Source organism: Oncorhynchus keta, chromosome 11 (assembly GCF_023373465.1).
Source record: "Oncorhynchus keta strain PuntledgeMale-10-30-2019 chromosome 11, Oket_V2, whole genome shotgun sequence".
Classification (NCBI taxonomy): Eukaryota; Metazoa; Chordata; class Actinopteri; order Salmoniformes; family Salmonidae; genus Oncorhynchus; species Oncorhynchus keta.
In genome coordinates, this window is record NC_068431.1 from 37,044,339 (window position 1) to 37,067,843 (window position 23,505).

General features: G+C 42.0%; 1 pseudogene; it reads right to left on the bottom strand.

Annotated features, from left to right (window-relative positions):
• Positions 1 to 2,396: 2,396 nt before the first annotated feature.
• On the bottom strand, positions 2,397 to 15,024 carry LOC118390753 (acetylcholine receptor subunit epsilon-like; annotated as a pseudogene).
• Between the last annotated feature and the right edge of the window lie 8,481 nt (positions 15,025 to 23,505).

The window sequence follows — 23,505 nt, forward strand, 5'->3', positions numbered from 1 at the left end:
TGGCAGATCTGGTTTTGCTGGCTCTGGCAGATCTGGTTTTGCTGGCTCTGGCAGGTCTGGTTTTGCGGGCTCTGGCAGGTCTGGTTTTGCTGGCTCTGGCAGATCTGGTTTTGCTGGCTCTGGCAGATCTGGTTTTGCTGGCTCAAGACATTCCTCCTCCTCATTCACACAAAATGAACGAGTACTGTTGAACTGAGACAAAAGGGACATGTCTCAACTGGGGCTTTGGTCCAGAAGCCAAACCAGAGGAATGTTTGGAGCACATGGTTCCTGAGTGGTGCAGCAGTCTAAGGCACTCAGTGCAAGAGGTGTCACTGCAATCCCTGGTTCAAATCCAGGCTGCATCACTGTGATTGGGAGTCCCATAGGGCAGCGCACAATTGGCCCAGCGGTGTCCGGTGTAGGCTGTCATTGTAAATAAGAATTTGTTCTTAACTGACTTGCCTAGTTAAATTAAGGTTACATTTAAAATGATTAAGGAGACTAGATACCCCTACAGCTGCTGTAAATCCCTTCCTAGCTGTGGAGGAACACGTCCTAAAGATTACCTATTGCTTTTTAAGTCTATGAGAGGTTCCAATATTGGGGTAGTAATATCTTTGTTTTCACTCAGAGATAATTGAATTGGACCTTGTAGTACCTACTGCAGGGGAATTGGGTCAGTGTTTAAAATACACTATGTGCCACTTTTTTTAATCAAGAACAGTTTTGTTGTATCAAAGTTTGTATGTTAGATTCATTATCAGCTCTCTCACACTTTCAAATTAAACACATGCATGAGAGTTTTGACATTGACATGGATGGATACACAGAAGTTATAGAGTTGTCCAAGTGCTTACACTCCACAGTGCTGAGGCATAGTCTCTGGAGTTGAAGAACAGAGATTAACTCAGACATTGAATTGAAATGTTATTTTCTCCCAATTGAGGACAAAGAAGATCTTTGGGTGAGTCAGCAGACATTGTCGAGTCATAGTGGTCAGAGTCAGACATTGTCTAGTCATAGTGGTCAGAGTCAGACATTGTCTAGTCATAGTGGTCAGAGTCAGACATTGTCTAGTCATAGTGGTCAGAGTCAGACATTGTCGAGTCATAGTGGTCAGAGTCAGACATTGTCTAGTCATAGTGGTCAGAGTCAGACATTGTCTAGTCATAGTGGTCAGAGTCAGACATTGTCGAGTCATAGTGGTCAGAGTCAGACATTGTCTAGTCATAGTGGTCAGAGTCAGACATTGTCTAGTCATAGTGGTCAGAGTCAGACATTGTCGAGTCATAGTGGTCAGAGTCAGACATTGTCGAGTCATAGTGGTCAGAGTCAGACATTGTCTAGTCATAGTGGTCAGAGTCAGACATTGTCTAGTCATAGTGGTCAGAGTCAGACATTGTCGAGTCATAGTGGTCAGAGTCAGACATTGTCTAGTCATAGTGGTCAGAGTCAGACATTGTCTAGTCATAGTGGTCAGAGTCAGACATTGTCTAGTCATAGTGGTCAGAGTCAGACATTGTCGAGTCATAGTGGTCAGAGTCAGTCATAGTGGTCATTTGTCTAGTCATAGTGGTCAGAGTCAGACATTGTCTAGTCATAGTGGTCAGAGTCAGACATTGTCTAGTCATAGTGGTCAGAGTCAGACATTGTCTAGTCATAGTGGTCAGAGTCAGACCCTCTACACTCAGTAGAAACAGTCAATTGTGTTGAACCTAAAGAGATTTTAATCTCAAATTACATTGTAATATTCTAAATACATAAACAAATGTATAGACACAATAGAAAGACCACAAAATCTTTTGTTATATTAAACCTAATTTCTTGCCCAAAGCAACATCAAAATGTGATCTTGAAGGTGTGTAGCCGATTCTGATTCACTCAAAAGTAGCATAATTATAGTGGGGTGATCAAGTAGAATGTAGGCTACCCCTATATGCAAACACGTAGACTACTTGCACCGTACACACTACACTCCTTGATCAGACACCGCTTCCCATTAATATGCCTCGAAAGGTTTAAATAATACTCTACAGTGAAACAAAAATGTAACCATGACAGTAGTAGACTAAATGAAGCAATACAGCCGTACTTGCATGTGGAATTGTTGCTGCTGTCTGGTGTTGAAATGTTTACTTTGACTTTAATATTAAAACTGCCTTCAAACTGTTCTGTTGCATGGTAGCATGCTGTGCTATCGCTCCATTTAATCATCCTTGGGAAATTAAACTGTGCTTGGGTTCCCAAAGGGCTGGACAAATGATTCTAGCGAAGCCTTGGAAATCAGTCACGCAGTGTTGAGGCGGTCTGCATTAACCTTAGTCTTCAACATTGTCTTATATTTAAAAAACGGCCATTTCAAGATTTAATAGCTACATATTGTATGTGCACCCTCTCAACAATGACCACAAGTCTTTTGATTTTAAAAAAGTATTTATTTAATTTTCACAGTATTAATAACAACATAAAATACTAACAGTAAAACACAGTACGTTCCAGCAATGGTTTGAATCTCCAATGTTTTTGCTGACTATGTACCATCCAACACATCCTCTTGATGCTAAAACTCCATATCCAATGACATAATGTAAAACAAACACATTGTGGATCGTGATGATTTGTGTATGCCAACATCAGCAGCATAAGTGTTTTAATTGTATACAAAAATGAATTGTTTAATTATATAACATTTTATAAATGAGGCACCAATTGGGCAGAAAGGAAAGCAAGGCCTCAGTTTAACTTTGAATTAAGTGTCTGGTTCATTGTATCATTATTTGGTACAAGTTAAACAGAACAATTCATTAAACATGTAAATGTATCGTGTGTAAAATAAAGTAACTAGCTAAATCTAATATTCTGAGAGTATTATGGTCTTCTTACATTACAAATTGCATTATATCCATCAGTAAAGACCTGTGTCACATATACATCACCATACAGTGAGATACTAGACAGACAAGAATTCTATAGGGTATAGGAGACCTGCACTTCATCCTAAGGCAGTGTGAGGGCTGAAACTGAGATCTGGCTTCTTCATTTTGTTCTAACCAAGCAAAGCCCACAGCAGACTTACTGAATTAAATCACAACTGCTTTGCCTCAAACTGTTTATTTATTTTGGCATGTTCATGTCACATGGCTTACCAAAAAATAGAATACACACGTGTAACAAGAAATGGTTAGGGTAAAACAAAACAGTTTTAAATATTTTTCAAATAGGAGGACCTGGTATCAAGACGATGCCATTTTCAGTCATCTACTGCCAAAAAGACTAATAAGTAAGCAGTACAGTACAGTCGGGAAGTATTCAGACCCCTTGACCTTTTCCACATTTTGTAACATTACAGCCGTATTCTAAAATGTATTAAATATACATTTTTCATTATCTACACACAATTCCCCATAATGACAAAGCGAAAAACAGATTGAGGTTTTTCTTTCATTATTTTAGGCTATCTGCATTCGTGCATTAGCCTAAACTTTAAGGCCTAACTGTACACGCGCCAAATAGCCAACACGCCAATCGCCAAATGCATTTGGGAACGGGCAGAAAAAGTTAATGTTGAGGGAACTGAAGCCTACTGTTCAGAAGGGTTAAATAGAAACTAAATCTTTTTTCATCTTTAGAGAATGTGAATGCACAGTTAGCACCTATAAACAGTACCTATCTTTATCAGTATCATAAAAGCTGATATTATTTCAATCACAATATATGCATCGAAGCCGAAATGAAATCTTATCAGAAAAATGTTGGGTCGTTTTCACAGCTTCCCTTACAACCGGGTAAACTGATGTCATTTGGAAATGTTGCACAGAAAATCTTTCCTGATTTTTGAGTTATTGCATTTTCTCCCAGATCTCTTAACTTCTTTGCTCCACGAAAGAAGCAGAGATGACAGAGAGAACTTTACCGAAGTCAACTAGATTGAAGCATTCATTCTATCGATTTATAACATTCTGGCAAGGGTTTATTTACTCTTCGGGCAACATAATGACAGAAGAGAAGCCACCTGTATCTAATGATAGACAAGTTGACTAACAAATAGCCTTCCATAATGTTGGAAATTAGAAGCAGAAACATCTCTAAAATCAGGAAAAAAGATCTCCCCCCCCCAAAAAATTCTGCCATCTCTAGCCTACCATGCATTTTCTATATTTGCGGGTTAGGGTCGGTTCTTAGATTTCCACTTTATTACACATAGTTGGGTGGTTGTAGATGTGTTATTAGCAATTGCGGCCGGGTGAACAACCAGCTGACGCGTGCACCACTAACATGCCCTGCTTTATGCTCCAAAGTTTATGAAGTCATTGGGCAACAATTAAGATGCGCAATTTGTTGGTTCTGAAGCATAGATGATCATTTAATGAGGACTTGCTGACAATAGGTTCAGAACAACCACGACAGAACTTTAACATTTAAAAAAATAAACATTTGGGGGGAAATTATAACACCACTGAAAAGGGCACTTTGGAGACTGGAAGGGCAAAGGGGCATGTGCTCTGTACAGGTAGAGCCCCATCTGTGCACGTACCTGTGTCAAATGTTGTTTGGCACAACTGCTAATGGGTTCCATAACACCAAAACAAATGTTGTACCCCCCCCCATGGGCTATCCTTTCTTCCCTCCCTACCGGTATCTCTAATCTTACCAAATGATCGTGTGAGGCCATGCCTCTCTGTTTGTCAATCACCATCTCGCTGCGTGGTTGTTTCAGCACATACTCCTCCGCTCTCTGCATCAGGCCGAAGAACGAGCTACGCCGTCGCTCCCTCACTCCCGCCTCTGCATTATCCACCAGAGGGGCCATGCCCAGGAATTGAGGAACAAGCTCCAGGAAGAGCTAAACAGGGGAGAGGAAAGGTGGATTAAAACAAAAAAGTAAAATTCATTCTGACAAAGTAGGATCTTATTGTCATATCGGTTCGTTATAGTATTGAATAAAGAAAAAACAAGGCATTCAAAAAAATGTATAATTCTTGTGCAATTCATATCTATAGGCGACACTAAGGTTGTTCTATCTGACGTTAGTATTTACCCGAAGCTTTAGGGCCCAACTGTAGCGTGCTAATAACACGGCAATTGTCAAATGCTTTTGGGAATTTAGGCTTAAAAAGTTGAACATTGAAGCACTGAGGCAAAAGGGACAATATGAGTTTAATTCAGTCAGAGAAAAGCTGTGAAATGGAGTTGAAAATTAATAGAAGGACCAGAACAGTGTGTAAAGGTGCTATCTTTATAAGAATCATAAAAGCTGATAGTATTTCAACCATGTTGGGTCGTTTTAACAGCTTTTCATTTCCTTAAACAGATTTGTTTTATTGCATCTTCTCCCTGGCCCCTAATACATGTCTTTGCCACATGAGAGAAGCAGAGATGAGAGCTTTGCCATGTCAACTGATTTGAAGCATTCATTCTATCAACTTATTCTGGTGAGCATGGGGTATATTTACTCTTCTAGGTCAAAGTACAGAAGAGAAGCCACCTGTATCTAATAATACACAAGTGGATTAACAAATAGCCTACCAAAATGTAGAAACTTATTATCAGAAACATATGCCAATCTAAAAAGGCCTGTCAAAAAATGATTCTGCCATCTGACTGGACAGAGCATTTTCTATATTTGGGGTTAGGGTTGGTTGCGGATGAAAGATTCACTTTATCACATAGTCGGCGTTTGCGGGTGGTTATTAGAAATTGGGTACGGGTGAACAAACAACTGTTAGCCGATATGCGTTGGTATACAGTGCATTCAGAAAGTATTCCGACTCCTTGACTTTTTCCACATTTTGTTAAGTTACACCCTTATTCTAAAATGGATAACATTATTTTTTCCCCTCAATCTACACACACACTACCCCATAATGACAAAGCAAAAACAGATTTTTTGACAAAAAAACCCTGAAATATCACATTTACATAAGTATTCAGACCCTTTAGTACTTTGAAGCCCCTTTGGCAGCCATTACAACCTTGAGTCTTCTTGTAGGTTGACACTACAAGCTTGGTACACCTTTATTTGGGTAGGTTCTCCCATTCTTCTCTGCAGAGCCTCAAAAGCTTGGTCAGGTTGGATGGGGAGCGTCGCTGCACAGCTATTTTCAGGGCTCTCTAGAGATTGATCGGGTTCAAGTCAGGGCTCTGGCTGGGCCAATCAAGGACATTCAGAGACTTGTCCCGAAGCCACTCCTGCGTTGCCTTGACTGTGTGCTTAGGGTCGTTGTCTTGTTGGAAGGTGAACCTTCACCCCAGTCTGAGGTCCTGAGCGCTCTAGAGCAGGTTTTCATTAAGGATCTCTGTACTTTGCTCCATTCATCTTTCCCTCGATCCTGACTGGTCTCTCAGTCCCTGCCGCTGAATAGCATCCTCACAGCATGATGCTACCACTATCACGCTTCACCGTAGGAATGGTGTCAGGTTTCCTCCAGATGTGATGCTTGGCATTCAGGCCTAAGGGTTCAATCTTGGTTTCATCAGACCAGAGAATCTTGTTTCTCATGTTCTGAGAGTCCTTTAGGTGCCTTTTGGCAAACTCCAAGCGGGCTGTCATATGCCTTTTACTAACGAGTGGCGTCCGTCTGGCCACTACCATAAAGGCCTGATTGGTGGAGTGCTGCAGAGATGGTTGCCCTTCTGAAAGGTTCTCCCATCGCCACAGAGCTCTGTCAGAGTGACCATTGGGTTCTCGGTCACCTCCCTGGCCCTTCTCCCCGGGTTGCTCAGTTTGGCCAGCTGTAGGAAAAGTCTTGGTGGTTTCAAACTTCTTCCATTTAAGAATGATGGAGGCCACTGTGTTCTTCAATGCTGCAGCCATTTTTTGGTACCCTTCCCCAGGTCTGTGCCTAGACACAATCCTGTCTTGGAGCTATAAGGATCTTATATAGAAAGGTGTATGCCTTTCCAAATTGTCAATGGAAACAGGATGCACCTGAGCTCAATTTCGGGTCAGAATACTTATGTAAATCAGGTATTTGTTTTTATTTTTAATAAATTGGCAAAGAAATCTAAAAACCTGTTTTGCTTTGTCATTGTGGAGAAAATCCATAAATGTATAATGTGGAAAAAGTTACGGGGTCTGAATACTTTCAGAATGCACTGTATTTTAATCATGACTTGGCCTATGCAATAAAGTATTTAACTTTCAAACCCACACAAGTACTGGACCTGGATTTTGTTATGCCACTTAGCACCCATTTGTGGTTAAACAAATCATTTTGCGTTTCAATGTATACATACGTGCTGTGTGGGACATGGTGTGGGTATTGGGACTGCGGAGGGAGATGTACCCACCACGATTTGGTTGGTGGCGATGAGTGTGGTCACAGACATGACAAAGATCAGGTACCTGGAAGAGAAGAACAGACCGATGTTGATGTAGAGGGGATTGTATGGAGGAAGGCAGTAAGAAAGAGACTGAAGAATCCCATTAATGAGGGCATGAATTTGAAGCTGAGAAAGGAATGCAGTGACTATTATATGGAGTCTCTCACACAGAATCCTCATACAAACACACCCAGGTACATTCTAACTCACTTGCTAATGAGTGGGACATTGAGAGATGTCTCAGGGTCCTTCTGTGCAATAAGAAATAGGAAGACAGTCTGAGCCAGCAGGACAGAGATGGACACAGTCAACTTCTGTCCCCAATCTATGAAGAGGACAACAGAGAATCAGATGGGTACAGACGGGAGTGCAGTGCTTTTCCCATAATCAGACGACAACAGACATAATATACAGATGGTTTTATTTGGCCCACCAAGTGTTCTGAGCAAAAAAAACTTTTGTTGGACAGCTCCAGCTCCAAAACAGCAGGGAGGACGCTTTACTGTTTCAACTGCTGATAGCTGCTTTAAATATAAATCATTTGATTTAATAGTCAATATTGGAAAAAACACTTGTAACACTAACAGAACAACTGCTAACATCAGTTGTTGATGGCATACTGTATCATCTTCCTGTATCCTTAAGTTACACCACTGACCAATCAGCAGCAGTGTTGCAACCTACCCTGTGCAGGTAGGAGGTAGGCCAGGACGACCAGGGAGATGAGTGAGCAGGGCAGGATGATGTTGATGATGTAGAATAGAGGTTCTCTCTGGATGACCAGGTTGAAGGAGATCTCCTGGTACTCCAGGTCATCAGGAGTGTAGCGTGAGTTGATCAGCTTCCTGGCTGGGCTGTGCTTTATGGCCCACGTTCTCTAACAGGGTGGAAACAGACACACTGGGATCAATAGAAGCCATTTCATTAGGATTTGACCTGTTGATGGGTTGTCAATTGTTTACAGTTAATCAAATCAAATGTTATGTCACATGCTTCGTCAACAGGTTTAGACAATGTCTTAGAATTACAACATTAAGTTAATCACATTACTTTTACATTAGAATGTATTCCTATATTAAAAAACATTGTCTTTTTTCTAGAGGCAACATAATAGGGTTCTTAGGACTCATGTGTCTGTGTGAAGAGAGAATCCTCAGATTTACGATGGCTTGGTGAGAACCTAAAGACTGCATTCCATTCCATGATTAGTGTCTGTCTATTGGTAACAGGGAGAACCAATGTCCAGTTTATTTAAGGATGTAGTATTCTAGGTTGCATTAGTATTTCTGTATAAACAAGTAGTAAATGAACTAGACAGATATTTAGCGCCATGTAAATCTTGATGTATGTTGCATGAGAGCACAATGTACCTTTGTATAATTTCTGTTCCTTGTCACAAACACTCAGAAAGACTATAAATAGTTCTAACCGAATCCTGTTTATTTGGGCTTTAACACTACAACATTGGGTGATTGTTAATGTTCTATTACTGCAGTCATTAAATAATGAAGTTCAATTGTTTTGAGGAAATCTAAGTCTCTTTGAGTAGAATAATTCCACCACAACTAACAATGAAATGCTAATTTACAGGTCCTTTTCCAACCATGTACTTCAGATTAGAAAAAGAAAGTCAAATATAAAGTGACATGAGGAATAAATACACAGTGAATAACAATAAAGAGTAAATATAACATGGCTCTACACAAGGAGTACCAGTACCGAGTCTGTGTGCAGGGGTACGGGGTAATTGAGGTAGCTATGTACATATAGGTAAAGTGACTAGGCAACAGGATAAATAAATAGTGGCAGCAGCGTACTTGGTGAGTGTGAATGTGTGTGTGTGTGTGTGTGTGTGTGTGTGTGTTGGGATGTCAGCGTAAGTATGGGTTAGTGTGTGGGTAGAGTCCAGTATGTGTGTGTAGTCACTGCAAGAGAGTTAGTGCAGAGACTTAGTGCTTGTCATGCGGAAGAAAAAAAAAAAAAAAAAGTCAGCACAGGTAGTCAGGGTAGCCATTTGATTAGCAGTCTAATGGCTTGGGGTTAGAAGCTGTTTAGATTCTGTTGGTTCCAGACTTGGTGCACTGGTACCGCTTGTCATGCGGAAGAAGAGAGAACAGTCTGTGGCTTGGTTGGAAGGAGTCTTTGACAATTTTTGGCCTTCCTCTGACACCGCCTGGTATAGAGGTCCTGGATGGCAGGGTGCTTGGCCCCAGTGATATACTGGGCCATATGCACTAACTTCTGTAGTGCCTTGAGATCAGATGCCATGCAGTTACCATACCAAGCAGTGATGCAGCCATTCAATGGTGTAGCTGTAGAACTGAAGATCTGAGGGACCATGCCAAATCTTTTCAGCCTCCTGAGGGGGAAGAGGCATTGTCATGCCCTCTTCACGACTGTGTTGGTGAGTGGACCATGATAATTCCTTAGTGATGTGGACACCGAGGAACTTGAAGCTTTCAACCCGCTCCTCTACAGCCCCAATGTGGATGTGGCATGTTCGCACCTCCTTTCCACAATCAGCTCCTTTGTCTTGCTGACATTGAGGAAGAGGTTGTTGTCCTGGCACCACACTGCCAGGTCTGACATTCTCCCTATAGGCAGCCTCGTCGCCGATCAGCCCTACCACCGTCATGTCCTCAGCAAACTTTATGGTGTTGGAGTCATACATATTGCTTTTGAGAAACTACAAAGTTGTATATTCAGTATTTGTGTCACACATGCAGGACCTGAGTAGTGGTGGGAGGTAGATTTTGAAATATAATTTATTTAAAGAATGGTGCCTGAGGAGATGCCTGCCGTTTTACAGGCTCCTAACCAATTGTGCAATTTTGTGTGTTTTTCTGCATTGTTTGTAACTTATTTGTTGATGCTACCGTCTCTTATGACCGAAAAGAGCTTCTGGATATCAGAACAGCGATTACTCACCTCGAACTAGACAAAGCTTTTTCTTTAATGAGTCTGACGTGAAGGATATAATGCTATATAATCTGACGTGAAGGATATATAAAGGCCCAAATCCTAGTCATTCGCATGAAGAAAATAAGGAGATACATGGGGCGCAGATCAGGGTGCCTTGTGAGAATTCATCGGTGAGCGTGTAACGCCTATACCATCCGTTCTATTGACCAACGTGCAATCACTGGAAAATAAACAGTTCAAGACTATCCTATTTACCACCACAAACATACTTTTTTTTTTAGTAAATATTTTCATAACTGCATTGTTGGTTAATTAAGGGCTTGTAAGTAAGCATTTCACGGTAAGGTCTACACCCGTTGTATTTGGCGCATGTGACAAATACGATTTGATTTGGAAAATCATAAAAACAAGATGTTGCAACATTAGTGTGTATTGCCAGTGAAGGCCTCAGGATCAATGTCCACCCACTCAATAGGCTTGTTGGTCTCTCCGTCAACAGCCAGTATGATTTCAAACTCATTTGCACTGTATCTCTGGGACCTGAAGACTAAGGTGCAGTTCTGGTAGTCAAAGGGGAAGTAGGTGATCTCTATACGTGCTGCGGTAGATCGCTGGAGGCAGCCAGTACATGTAGCTACTGGAATAGATCAACACATTGGCATAGTAGGCCACATCAAACTTGCCATCAATGCTGCAGAGGGGGAAGAGAGGAGGGGAAGAAAGGAGGTGAAAGGGTAGGGTGCGATGAGGAGAGTTCAAGCAAAACAGAGCCAGAAAAGGGGGGGAAATCAGAATGAGGAAAAATATGAAAGCCCTCTACTGGCTCACTTGTTCTCAAGGACGATCTCAGGGAGCCATACTGTGTTGTAAGGCACATGGATAACTTCAATGCCAAAATACACAGAGGTGTTCCAGGCTAGGCGAATAACATTCCATTGCTGTGGGAGGAGAGACAAGAGAGGGGGAGGAACAGAGGAGAAAACAGACGAGTGAGGGAGAAGAGAGCATTGAGATGGAAAAAACTCAAAGTAGGAGAAAGGAAAAAACAGAATCTAGTCAAAGTGTGCAAGAAATAAATGATAAATGAATTGATAAGATTGGTGAGAGAAACACTCACAATCCAGACATTAGTCTCTTCCCTTTCTCTTCCCTTTCAGAGGAGATAATATGATTGTCTGATGAAGACATTTGTCTATTTCAGTTTGACATGTGATAGTACTGTAGTGCAGAACTGTTTTTTAACCTTTATTTAACTAGGCACGTTAAGAACAAATTATTATTTTCAATGACATCCTAGGAACAGTGGGTTAACTTCCTGTTCAGGGGCAGAACGACAGATTTGCACCTTGTCAGCTCTGGGATTTGAACTTGCAACCTTCTGGTTACTAGTCCAACGCTCTTACCACTAGGCTACCCTGCCACCCCGACAGTATATGTCATCCATACAGAATGTGTATTGTGTTGTTGGGGTGCAGCAGTGTGATGTGTGTAATATGTTTGGTTTTACATTTGAATCCTTTAGCAGAAGCTCTTATCCAGAGTGACTTACAGTACAGTGCATACATTTTTGTACTGGCATCTAATGTATGTGTGCTGTATTGTTATGCTGCAGCAGGTGTGGTCTGTCTCTCACCAGGGAGATGATGTTGGTGAGAATCAGCTTGACCTGCACCTCCACCTTGTCTGTGGGGTGCACTGCTGGACAAATACTCTTGTTGTAGCCTCTGAACAGGTCCCCAATCAGCTTTGATTCCTCATTACAACTCACTGCGGAAGGAAGGAAGGGAACCATGATATTATGAAATATGGATGGCATACAACCCATAGGGACTATAAAGCATACTATTTCAAAGGATTCAACACTTGAAAGGCCAAATGAACTTGAATAATCAGTGACCGATTTGCTAAAAGCACCCAATTAACCATTTTCAATTTACATGATTAACATCTAGGCATGTCAACCCACGGCTGGCTCCAGGCATAAGCAGTCGCTTAGGGCCCCTTGCAGCTAGAAGTTGAGCGTTAGATATTAATACACAAGGTACAAGTTCGAAATCCTCCCCAACCAAATCTCACTTAGGGCGCCCACAAGGCTAGAGCCACCCTGTGTCAACCATAAAAGCCCATTTATGCTTGATGATCTGGCAATGTGGATCAGAGGCTCCAGGTGGAGATTGTGAAGCAATTGCGGAGCCTCCAGAGGCTTGTGGTGGCGATGCCATACGCCTCCCACATGTTTTAACAATGAGGAGGTCTCTGCATAGATCTGCATTGACATGATTAGTGTTCAGTAGGTGGGGGAGGTATATCCTGTATAAACACAAATTCCCTTCCTTCACAACAAACATGGAGAACCCTGACGAACAGGTTCACAAATAAAAACATCTTTATGATACCTTGTGTAGGGATTTCAAAGACACGATAATGAGTTTGAACTCCTGGAAAGATATCTGGGAGGTTATGGGGATAGATGTTGTAAAAAGGTCATTGGAATGCAGACCATGGCATTGAAGAACGCTGGATTGGCGCACATTCAACTAATCTGATCTAACAAAGCAGATATTTGTCAAATCTGTCATGATTGATGTATTGTAACAGGCCCACAATGTGGTCACTAAAATAGGATTTGGATACATTTGACTGTTTCCACTGCATAACATTTTGAAGTTGGCTCTATTCATATAAACGGGTAGCATAGCTAGCATTCCGAAGTAGGTGGTGGTAGTCAAAGTAGTTTAACTGTAATGCAGTTGATTAATGACGATGACATTAATATGTGTTGGGAGTTGACATCCATACAAGCATTATACTCTGAGTTTGACCTCAACAGTGTGAAATACACATGTAAACAATAGCCTAACTGTAGGATAATTTCGCTGTGGGGCAATGAGGAGACTCGGGTGAGAAAACGGTGCAGCCTTTTTACAACGTGCCATCTTGGCTGAGCTCCTGTGTCAAGCATCCGGAAACGGACTCCAACATTTCAGAATGTCTTGTCATTTTGTTTAGCCAGTAATTCGCTGGATGTCTATAGAGATGAATCCTGAATCACTAGTGGTGTGGTGCAGTTTATTGGATGTGTAAACTCTATAAGAGACCGTTTATGCAGGATCCGAAAATGTTCAGAGGCGCCATATGGATTGTGTGACAATTGCGAAGCCTCCAGAGGCACGCAGAGGCCAAATTGAGCTCCGTAACGCATAGCCATGCGTCTCTCAAAATGTGTAATAATGCTGAGGGCCCCCTTCAGCTCCTCTGCATTTTAAAAAATGGGTTGATATGCGAGTGCGGGAGATCCTCTATAAACACAAACTCACTTCCTTCACAACAACTCTGCGTTGTTCCGCGAAGCGCAAGAAGTATGGATGCCTTAACTTCTGCAGAGGCCATATCACCATTAATCCTGCATGGCCAATGCAGACATCACGTTGACCATGTAGCGCCTTTAACACCAAAAGTTGTAACAATGTTTTAAACGTTTTCGCAGCGCCTATAAAAACAAAATGCCACCTGCATCGCAGGAACTATAGAACCAACATGTGTGTCGTAATGATACAAAGAAAAATAATGCTGTCGCGGAAGTAGCAACTACACTTCCTGTAGTCCACATAAAACATGAAACTTGACATGATTACATAACATGAATAGACAAGGACAGAACTACATACTAAAATGTCACACGTACCATACACACGTATTTAGTGAATCAGCCAGATCAGAGGCAGTACAGATGACCAGGGACGTTCTTGTTAAGTGCGTGAATTGGACCATTATCTTGTCCTCTTAATCATTCAAAATGTAACGAGGGTGTCAGGAAAAATGTATGGAGTAAAAAGTACATTATTTTCTTTAGGAATGTAGAAGTAAAAGTTGACAAAAATATAGTAAAGTACAGATACCCCCAAAAAACTACGTAAGTAGTACTATTTTTACTAAAGTACTTTACACCACTGATGAATAGTATACATCGAGAGGTGCAACTGCCAAGAGCAGTGTTCCTGACCGTGAGAAAAACCTATCAATATAAACACTTACCCAGTACTGTCACACCCCAGAGTAAACCTACAGTTGCAACCAAACAAGTCCAAAGGGAGTGCGTTGCCATCGCAAAGTTAACCGATCTTTACTTCCAGTTCCAGATTTGAGTATTGTACAAACTTAAAGAAAGAGAAAGCTATTATTTCCGAAAGTCTCGTAGCCTGCCTTATCCCGCTACCCCTCGCTTCGCTTCTCCTGCTGTTGCTACACCCACGGCTCGGGTTAGACAGCAGCCGGAAACCGCTCAATTCTGTCGACATTCTGGTCGTCCATAATAATTATCATTATGCTATTGGGTGGTGATGACACCGATTATGAAGGTGATGTTTCTGTTTGATATGTCAGCGAGTTTAAAACTATGAGTAGCCCAACAATATGCCGGAAAACACAACTGAAAACGTGTGTGCAGGGCTCAATGATACCACTGGTGCTCCCAATTTAAAGTCAATCGTAAAACATCAAATCTAAGCGCACCAGAATAACAAAGTATTGATTGAGATATAGCCTAGCATATTGAGCTATATGAATTCTAGATACTTTTGAAGCACATGTTGTGCTCTAGAAACTCATATTTAACCCTGTAAATGTAACGGATGTGAAACGGCTAGCTTAGTTAGCGGTGTGCGCTAAATAGCGTTTCAATCGGTTACGTCACTTGCTCTGAGACCTCGAAGTAGTAGTTCCCCTTGCTCTGCAAGGGCCGCGGCTTTTGAGGAGCGATGGGTAACGATGCTTCGAGGGTGACTGTTGTCGTTGTGTGCAGAAGGTCCCTGGTTCGCGCCCGGGTATGGGCGAGGGGACGGTTTAAAGTTGTACTGTTACATAAACACATTTGTTAATTGTACAAAGCTGAAATGTTGATACAAAAACCTGTCATGGAAATTACAAAGTCATTTGTGGAATTTTAGGTTTCTTCATTGTGTAAAAGCACTACCTATTGAGATGTATTATATTTAACATTTTACACTGTCTCTTTAAGAGCTTCAATCAGGCTTTTATGGTAGAGTGGCCAGACAGAAGCCACCCCTTTGTAAAAGGCACATGACAGCCTGCTTGGATTTTTCCAAAAGGCATCTTAAAGGACTCTCACACCATGGGAAACAAGATTCTCTGGTCTGATGAAAACAAGATTGAACTCTTTGGCCTGAATGCCAAGTGTCACGTCTGGAGGAAACATGGCATCATCCCTACGGTGAAGCATGGTGGTGGCAGCATCATGCTGTGGGGATATTTTTCAGCAGCAGGGACTGGGAGACAAGTCTGGATCGAGGGAAAGATGAATGGAGCAAAGTACAGAGAGATCCTTGATGAAAACCTGCTCTAGAGTGCTCAAGACCTCAGACTGGGGTGATGGTTCACCTTCCAACAGGTAGTACACAGCCAAGACAATGTAGGAGTGGCTTCGGGACAAGTCTCTAAATGTCCTTGAGTGGCCCAGCCAGAGCCCAGACTTGAACCCGATTTAACAATTCAATTCAAGGGCGTTATTGGCATGGGAAAGATATGTTAACATTGCCAAAGCAAGTAAAGGAAAATAAACAATAAAACTGAACAGTAAATATTACACTCACAGAAGTCACAAAATAATAAAGACATTTCAAATGTCATTATTTCTATATACAGTGTTGTAACGATGTGGAAATAGTTAAAGTACAAAAGGGAAATAAATAAACATAAATATGGGTTGTATTTACAATGGTGTTTGTTCTTCACTGGTTGCCCTTGTGGCAACAGGTCACACACTTTGCTGCTGTGATGGCACACTGTGGTATTTCACCCAGTAGATATGGGAGTTTATCAAAATTGGGTTTGTTTTATGAATTCTTTGTGGACCTGTTTAATCTGAGGGAAATATGTGTTTCTAATATGGTCATACATTTGGCAGGAGGTTAGGAAGTGCAGATCAGTTTCCAGCTCATTTTGTGGGCAGTAGGCACATAGCCTGTCTTCTCTTGAGAGCCAGGTCTGCCTACAATGGCCTTTCGCAATAGCAAGGTTATGCTCACTGAGTCTGTACATAGTCAAAGTTTTCCTTACGTTTTGTGTCAGTCACAGTGGTCAGGTTTTCTGCCACTGTGTACTCTCTCTTTAGGGCCAAATAACATTCTAGTTTGCTCAGTTATTTTGTTAATTCTTTCCAATGTGTCAAGTAATTACTTTTTGTTTTCTCATGATTTGGTTATGTTGCTGTCCTGGGTCTCTGTGGGTTCTGTTTGTGTTTTTGAACAGAGCCCCAGGACCAGCTTGCTTCGGGGAATCTTCTCCAGGTTCATCTCTATGGTGATGGCTTTGTTATGGAAGGTACGCCTTCCTTTTAGGTGGTTGTGGAATTAAACGGCTCTTTTCTGGATTTTGATAATTAGTCAGTATCGGCCTAATTCTGCTCTGCATGCATTATTTGGTGTTTTAAGTTGTATGCAGAGAATATTTTTGCAGAATTCTGCATGCAGAGTCTCAATTTGGTGTTTGTCCCATTTTGTGAATTCTTGGTTAACCCCAGACCTCACAACCATAAAGGCCAATGGGTTCTACAACTGATTCAAGTATTTTTAGCCAGATCCTAATTGGTATGTCGAATTTTATGTTCCTTTTGATGGCATAGAAGGCCGTTCTTGCCTTGTCTCTCAGCTCATTCACAGCTTTGTGGGAGTTACCTGTGGCGCTGATGTCTAGGCAGAGGTATGTATCATTTTTGTGTGTGCTCTAGGGCAACGGTATCTAGATGGAATTTGTATTTGTGGTCCTGGCAACTTGACCTTTTTTTGGAACACCATTATTTTTGTCTTACTGAGATTTACTGTCAGGGCCCAGGTCTGAAAGAATCTGTGCAGAAGAGCTAGGTGCTGCTGTAGGCCCTCCTTAGTTGGTGACAGAAGCACCAGATCATCAGCAAACAGTAGACATTTGACTTCAGATTCTATTAGGGTGAGGTCGGGTGCTGCAGACTGTTTAGTGCCCTCAACAATTCATTGATAAATATATTAAAGAGGGTGGGGCTTAAGCTGCATCCCTGTCTCACCCTATGGCCCTGTGGAGAGAAATGTGTGTGTTTTTTGCCAATTTAACGGCACACTTGTTGTTTGTGTAACATCTCTAGAGAGACCTGGAAATAGCTGTTCAACGATGCTCCCCATCCAACCTGACAGAGCTTGAGAGGATCTGCAGAGAAGAATGGGAGAAACTCCCCAAATACAGGTGTGCCAAGCTTGTAGCATCATATCAAAGAAGACTCGGGGCTGTAATCGCTGTCAAAGTTGCTTCAACAAAGTCCCGAGTAAAGGGTCTGAATACTTTTTATGTTTAATAGATTTGCAAAAATGTCTAAAAACCTGTTTTTGCTTGGTCATCGTGAGGTATTGTGTGTAGATTCATGACAACAGCTTTGGTGGACATTCCTGCATTCAGCATGCCAATTGCACTCTCCCTCAACTTGAGACATCTGTGGCATTGTGTTGTGTGACAAAACTGCACATTTTAGTAGGCTTTTCATTTACCTTTAACAGATGAAGGATTATTTAGAAATTATGCATTCATTCAGTATTTCATTGTAATACATGATGACTTGTATTTAATTTTTTTAAAACCTGTATAGATGTATATTGGTTTATGTGTTATAAAAGCTAATCTAATGACTTCTTAGGCTATTGCACTTCAGTGCCTGTCATACGTGTTACCATGAATCCCCCCTTCCCTAATTAAGTTGTGGAGAAATCCTGCACGGAGCCTTCACTGTGCGCTGACACTTTAAGAGTGCACCAGTTGTCAGGAAGGATGAAGTAAATATGGCTCTTCCGGCTGTGTGTGAAAGCCCTAGGTTGGCGCGGCAGATTTGACTGTATGTGCAACTCTGCATGTCTTGTTTGTTTTTCGGAGTGCTTGGAACCTGTTGGGACCGTTCATTCCTTGGATGTCCATGGAGTCAACATTGTTGTGAAGCTTTTTGTGGGGCTAATTTACAAATGGGAATGGATGGAGGGACGGAGATAGACTGCTGCAAATCATTTGTTGATGACTGTGTTATTTATTGTTTGTTGCATATGAGTCGCTATAATCCTTATTATTGTATGAGGTATTATTGTTTGGGTTACACCTGTGCAGTGACTTGTGTTTTATATGGTGTGTCATATCCTTTCTCTCCGCTGGCTATTTGGCAAACAGGCTACACTCTTACTCTCGGCAGTCTCTTCTGCTGATAGTGTCTGGCAGCGGTATTCTCTCTATTCTACTATTTTCTATTTTACCATTCATTCCTTGGATCTCCATGGACTATTAGCAACATTGTTGTGAAGCTTTTTATGAGTCTAATTTACAAACGGGAACGGACGGAGGGATGAAGATACTTCCAGCCTTCGGTGCCTACCACAGCTAAGCCCCTTCTTTTCTATTAGACATTTACCTGCCTGGTGTTAGAAATGCCAGGTTTCTAGTCCCAGCCTATTTGCGCACTGTTATGGCCTATGTACGCAAAATGCTTGGAGTGGTAAGAATCCAATCATATCAGCATACAATTGTTGTTGATATTTGATAACGATGTTATCAAACATGGACTGACTGGGCAGAGATTACGATCTGGCAGTGTGGAAGTGGCAGGACGGAGTATTTGTAGAGGTCTTGATTATGGAACAGGTTTCAGCTGGTGGGGATCTGCTCTGACTCCAGCACACCTGTCTCTTCCCACACAATCTCACACACACAGAGAGAGGGAGAGAGCACTGGGGGAATGGCGGCAGGTCAAGGAGACACCGGATGAGCACTAGAGGGCGTGGCAGGAGCAGATGTGACAAGATGTGCTCCATTGAGGTAACCGGAACCTCTGTGTCTGGGAGACCGATACCTATCGTACGGTCAATGGCAGACTTCACACAAATTAAAGCCATAGAGCAGGACACATGTCCCATGTAACATTGCCCATTTCAATGTTTGAACAGCCTAAAATATATTTAAACTTTGATTGCCCTCTCTCACACGCTCTCTCTCTAGGCTGGGTTTCTGTATAAGCATTTTGTGACAACTGCTGATGTAAAAAAGGGCTTTATAAATAAAAACATTTTGATCTTCTCACTCTCTGACACACACACACACACACACACACACACACACACACACACACACACACACACACACACACACACACACACACACACACACACACACACACACACACACCATCACCACTTAAGGCTTATCTCAATTGCTGTCTTCCTTTAGGGTAAGTAGTAGGCTAAATGCTTCACATGACCAACCCCTCCTCCCCTTACATCGTTCCCTAATGAATGCCCTTGCTTTCCCTTTTCTCTCCTCCAACAAAAGCACAATTATGCAGAACCCCTCCCCCCCTGATCACATGAATGTGATTAGTCCACAGTCTTGAGTCCAATGTCTCTGCCCCTCCTCCACCTCAACAGCACCACAGCCACTGAAAATAACCAAAGTCGATCAGTAATTGTGATAATGGAACACCTACAGTATTTCCTCCATTCCCAAGTAATTTATCAACCCATGCATCTCAGATCTCATATGCATCTCAGATATCTACATGATGTGTCATCAGGGTTTTTCAGGGTAATATCTGACGTCAACATACTTCAAGATACTGTTGGTCTACAGCCAATCACCAACCTAGGAAGCAACATTTATGCTGCTAGTCACATAGGCAATATGGTGTGGTGAAAGAGCTTTTCTACTGTATAAGAATACTGTATATTTAGCATATGCTTTTATCCAGAGCAACTGACAGTCATACATGCCTACATTATAGATGGGTGGTCCCGGGAATCTAACCCACTATATTGGCATTGCAAGCCATGCTTTACCAACTGAACTATACGTTTGTTTGATCTTTTTCAAATACTGCTACTGTTTAAATGTTGTGTGGCTACATTTGTATTTGTTTTATGGTAAAGAAAACAAGAGACAACGGTTAGGACTAAAGACAAGGCATAAAATAAAATACCCAACATTCCCTCCCCCCACCCACACAGAACCCTGTTTACTGATCAATATATCATACAAGTTCTCTTGTTTTTTTCAATAATAGAAGATAATAGCAAGTTAGCAATGTCTTGCCAGGGTCTTGCCAACGTAATGCAACCATCCTTTATGCTGATGTAAATCCGGGTTAGCCATATTCCTTTTTTGCAAACCATAAATTCCATGGAAGAATTGTCATTTAGCAGAAGTGTTGGTGAAAAGGGAATATTTTTGTTGTTGTTGCAACAATGGTGGATAAAGACATCGAAACCTGATTCCGGAATAAGGGGCTTAGAGCTAAATGTTTCTTTCAGATGCAAAGAGTCTTCTCTTTGTGAGAACCAGATTGCGCTCTTCCATATATTTGATATTTTTTCACTTCCCTTTGACATAAATGGGCAGGGAAGACTTTGCAGATTCATTGACAAACTCCTCTATTCAATAAATTGCAGGAAAACCTACTGCAGGTTGACTGAAAATGTTTACGCAATATTATTTAGGACAGATTAATTCCTGTTAATATCCAATACAATATACAACGTCTATGGCAGGAACCTCCTATTGTGTGGGTTTTGGTTAACACCATGACAGTGAAAACATCTGAGTGAACCTGCGGCTTTCCTTTATTTGCAATGTATTGATTTGGGCTCATGTCAGAGTATGTACAGTATACAGTCCACATTGGATGATAAATAAGCAACAGACAGGAACAACAAACAACATATTTACAACATAGCATGACCTGACCTTTATCTACTGAACTGTGACTTCTGCAGTTGTTGTGTTCCTCCGACTCTTACACAGCATGAAAAGCATGGCGCTTGCTATGATATGTTTTTGTCACATACACCGGATATATATTTTTCTATTTTCTTGGGCCTCTATAACTATATCTGTTTTGTTTTTTTTAATTTGCGAATTGGATTGATATCCTCTATCACACGGAACCCCACTAATCCTACCGACGGAAACGAGGTGGCTAAAAACAGACCTCCATCCTATGCTAGCTAACTACCGATGGCCCGGCTAGCTGTCTGAATCGCCGTGACCCCAACCAACCTCACTACTCACTGGACCCTTTTGATCACTCGACTAAGCATGCCTCTCCTTAATGTCAATATGCCTTGTCCATTGCTGTTCTGGTTAGTGTTTATTGGCTTATTTCACTGTAGAGCCTCTAGTCCTGCTCACTATACCTTGTCCAACCTATTAGTTCCACCACCCACACATGCGATGACATCTCCTGGTTTCAATTATGTTTCTAGAGACAATATCTCTCTCATCATCACTCAATACCTAGGTTTACCTCCACTGTATTCACATCCTACCATACCTTTATCTGTACATTATGCCTTGAAACTATATTATCGCCCCCAGAAACCTCCTTTTACTCTCTGTTCCAGACGTTCTAGACGACCAATTCTCATTGCTTTTAGCCTTATCCTACTCCTCCTCTGTCAAAGGGGGCGATGTTGCAATTTACTGCAAAGATAGCCTGCAGAGTTCTGTTCTACTATCCAGGTCTGTACCCAAACAATTTGAACTTCTACTTTTAAAAATCCACCTCTCTAAAAACAAGTCTCTCTCCATTGCCGCCTGCTATAGAACACCCTCTGCCCCCAGCTGTGCTCTGGACACCATATGTGAACTGATTGCCCTACATCTATCTTCTGAGCTCGTGCTGCTAGGCGACCTAAACTGGAACATGCTTAACACCCCAGCCATCCTACAATCTAAGCTTGATGCCCTCTATCTCACACAAATTATCAATGAACCTACCAGGTACCACCCCAAAGCCATAAACACAGGCACCCTCATAGATATCATCCTAACCAACTTGCCCTCTAAATACACCTCTGCTGTCTTCAACCAAGATCTCAGCGATCACTGCCTCATTGCCTGCATCCGTAATGGGTCAGCGGTCAAACGACCTCCACTCATCACTGTCAAATGCTCCCTGAAACACTTCAGCGAGCAGGCCTTTCTAATCGACCTGGCCGGGGTTTCCTGGAAGGATATTGATCTCATCCCGTCAGTAGAGGATGCCTGGTTATTTTATTTAAATGCCTTCCTAACCATCTTAAATCAGCATGCCCCATTCAAGAAACTTAGAACCAGGAACAGATATAGCCCTTGGTTCTCCCCAGACCTGACTGCCCTTAACCAACACAAAAACATCCTATGGCGTTCTGCATTAGCATCGAACAGCCCCCGTGATATGCAGCTTTTCAGGGAAGCTAGAAACCATTATACACAGGCAGTTAGAAAAGCCAAGGCAAGCTTTTTCAAGCAGAAATTTGCTTCCTGCAACACTAACTCAAAAAAGTTCTGGGACACTGTAAAGTCCATGGAGAATAAGAACACCTCCTCCCAGCTGCCCATCACACTGAAGGTAGGAAACACTGTCACCACTGATAAATCCACTATAATGGAGAATTTCAATAAGCATTTTTCTACGGCTGGCCATGCTTTCCACCTGGCTACCCCTATCCCGGTCAACAGCACTGCACCCCCCACAGAAACTCGCCCAAGCCTTCCCCATTTCTCCTTCTCCCAAATCCAGTCAGCTGATGTTCTGAAAGAGCTGCAAAATCGGGACCCCTACAAATCAGCCGGGCTAGACAATCTGGACCCTTTCTTTCTAAAATGATCTGCCGAAATTGTTGCCACCCCTATTACTAGCCTGTTCAACTTCTCTTTCGTGTCGTTTGAGATTCCCAAAGATTGGAAAGCAGCTGCGGTCATCCCCCTCTTCAAAGGGGGGGACACTCTTGACCCAAACTGCTACAGACCTATATCTATCCTACCCTGCCTTTCTAAGGTCTTCGAAAGCCAAGTCAACAAACAGATTACCGACCATTTCGAATCTCACCATACCTTCTCTGCTATGCAATCTGGTTTCAGAGCTGGTCATAGGTGCACCTCAGCCACGCTCAAGGTCCTAAACGATATCTTAACTGCCATCGATAAGAAACATTACTGTGCAGCCGTAATCATTGATCTGGCCAAGTCTTTCGACTCTGTCAATCATCACATCCTCATCGGCAGACTCGACAGCCTTGGTTTTTCAAATGATTGCCTCGCCTGGTTCTCCAACTTCTTCTCTGATAGAGTTCAGTGTATCAAATCGGAGGGTCTGCTGTCCAGACCTCTGGCAGTCTCTATGGGGGTGCCACAGGGTTCAATTCTTGGACCGACTCTCTTCTCTGTGTACATAATTGATGTTGATCTTGCTGCCGGTGAGTCTCTGATCCACCTCTACGCAGACGA